This window comes from Octopus sinensis, linkage group LG9 (genome assembly GCF_006345805.1).
Source record: "Octopus sinensis linkage group LG9, ASM634580v1, whole genome shotgun sequence".
Lineage (NCBI taxonomy): Eukaryota > Metazoa > Mollusca > Cephalopoda > Octopoda > Octopodidae > Octopus > Octopus sinensis.
In genome coordinates, this window is record NC_043005.1 from 5,289,278 (window position 1) to 5,292,138 (window position 2,861).

The 2,861-nt window shown below is 34.1% G+C and overlaps 1 protein-coding gene across 5 annotated transcripts in view; it reads left to right on the top strand.

Moving 5' to 3' along the window:
• The first annotated feature begins 1,622 nt into the window (after positions 1-1,622).
• LOC115215537 (putative extracellular sulfatase Sulf-1 homolog) overlaps positions 1,623-2,861 on the top strand; it is a 213,472-nt gene continuing 212,233 nt past the window's right edge. For 4 of the 5 annotated variants that reach the window (XM_029784718.2, XM_029784721.2, XM_029784720.2 and 1 more), the window contains exon 1: positions 1,623-2,049. The gene's annotated coding sequence lies outside the window, so the exon portion shown is untranslated. Of the gene's footprint in view, positions 2,054-2,861 lie in introns of all 5 variants that reach the window. The other variant, XM_036505734.1, reaches the window with a different exon arrangement.

The following is a 2,861-nucleotide window of genomic DNA, read 5'->3' on the forward strand; positions in this document are numbered from 1 at the left end:
CTGTTAAAGAGATTGACAAAGAAAATTTTACAAGTGTCCATACATTCGTAAATGGCTGAGACACGTTTGCCTTGAGAGCCATTGGAATGGATTCTTTCTTGATCTCAATATATTTTGCAGTTGGGAAATAACATTGGCAGGTTTCATTGAGTACAGAGAAAATTGTAGTTTAGACCATGGAATATTTTTATTTTATTTTATTAAATAGGCAATAAATAGCAGAAATTTTTTTCTGAGAAAAAACATCGGTGGAGTTTGAGAATAGTTAAAATTAATAAACTTGTGTGTTTCTTTACTTTTTGTGTTGCATAGAAAAAAAGAGAAAGATAAAAAAAATGATTTTACAGAATGGTGAAAGTGTGAAAAACAGACTAAAATATATGTTTATCGTGAAAAGTACACAGGAAGAGGAGGGTGGGGTTAAGAACATGTTTTAAAATGCGAATTACAAGTGGAATACAATAAAAATGTAAAATAATGAAAAAGAAAAAAATGTGGAAGTTATTGTGGAGGCACGAAGGACTTGGTGGTGGTGGGGGTAACGTTTAAAAAACATGGATTTTGAAAAAAATTTTAAAGAGAAGATGAGATATACAATTGTTTTGCAATCTTTGATACTACGAGATGCCGAAAAATTCTGAAAACGCTCAAGAAATTCATTTTACTCGCGACACTTATTCATAGAGACGGGAAAAAAGGCAATTGAATTGGATCTCTTTCTCTCCTTTCTGTTTTTTTATTTTCGTTCTCACTGTATTCTTGAATTTCATACAATAGGAATTACGATTCTAAATCAATCAATCAATCAATTTCTTTTAACCAAAAAAATTTTAATTTTTGACACCAATTTGTCCCCTTTTTTCCCCTACTCTCCACAAAGTAATGATAACTATTCCCCAAACTCCGCCAAACTATCACCCTCTGTCTACCTTTTCTCCAGAAAGGAGATGATAATGCGGGAAAAAAAATATTGGACTTTTTTTTCGCATCTAGACACGACCAAAAGCAAGTAATAATAATATAAATGGTTTCTGCTACAGGCACAAGGCCTGAATTTTTTTTTTTTTTTGGTGGGTTGGTGGGGAGCTGGTCGATTCCATCGACTCCAGTAACGCAACTGGTACTTATTTCATCGACCCTGAAAAGACGAAAGGCAAATTCGACTTTTGTAGAATTTGAACTCAGAACCTAAAGCCGGAAAAATTGCCCCTAAGCATTTTGTCCGGCGCAGTTCTAGCTTGAATAAAATGAGTGACAATCAAAGGCAAGAGTCTTGTCCAGGGCCTGACATTAGCAATTAACATGTGTTTAATTACAGTTTATTTACAGACACACCTCGCATAGGGGAGAACAGTCAGTGTGCATTAGGGAAGAAGGTAGAGAGGGGAATTGGAATGATAGAGCGGCATAACCAACAGCCGAGCGCGAGTTCGGTCCTTCTTGAAACTTGTCGATCATTCGAAAAAAATTGTTTTCACCCAAGAAGTAAAAGAAGCTAATCTCTTTGATGTCGACTGCTCGCCGCCAGCTTTCGCTGCCATCAATCATCCAATGAATGTGTGTACGGCTATCAGTGACGTCATCACAAGCCGCTGATTTCAACCAATCGCTGACAACTTCGTCGCCTTCCCCTCTCAGGGCGAGCGAGTGCAATCATGGCATCTCTCTCTGATTGTTGAACATTATTTAACAAGTCGGGGCATTTCCGCATCAATCTCTTGCTCCGAGTTCGTTAACCGGCGTGACCAGAAAGCGAGCAGATCGCCCAACGACCAGCTCGACAGCTTTTCATTGTCAGCCAGACACTTTGCCTATCATTATTACGAGTACTAATATTATTATTATTACTATTGTTATTAATTTAATTATCTATTTACGTCGGGCAGCCAGAACTCGCTCGCTCTCTCTCTGCCGACCTCTTCTACTTATTCGGGGCGGCTTTTTCTTTTTCTTTCTATCCGTTTGATGGAGTTTACGACGTGGATATATGCCAACGACGCACTACCAACAGCACGTGTTTGACACATCCATTTATTCCTTACAAAAAAAGTAAGTAGACTTCTTTCTTCCACTTCAGATTCAATTTACAGCTGAAATATCTTTAACAGAACTCAGGGAACAACGTCTGTAATTTATTATTTACTTTACTATCTCCATCCACAATTCCATGAGTGTGTGTGTGTGGCTGTACATATGATACATACATACATAGTATACTATATTGAGCATAATAAATAATGTAATATACGATCAAGCACCTACACACACAGATACACACATAGATACACACACAGACACATATAGGCATCAACAATAATTGCTACAAAAGACCCGAAAGAAAAGTTGTTTTTCTACACACAAAGAAACAACTATGCGTACTTAAATAAAAAATGTATAGAAATATACAAACACATACACAAAACATATATATATATATAATATATATATATATATATATATATATACACATACATGTCTGTGTGTGTCTGTGTATTATGTATATGTGTGTGTGTATGTATGTATGTTGGTATTATGTATATGTATGTATGTGTGTATGTATATGTGTATATATGTATGTGTGTATATGTATATATGCATATATATATATATATATAGATGTATAAGTATATATGCATATATATATATAGATGTATATGTATATATGCATATATATAGAGAGATGTATATGTATATATGCATATATATATATAGAGATGTATATATATATATGCATATATATATATAGAGATGTATATGTATATATGCATATATATATATAGAGATGTATATGTATATATGCATATATATATATAGAGATGTATATGAATATATGCATATATATAGAGATGTATATGAATATA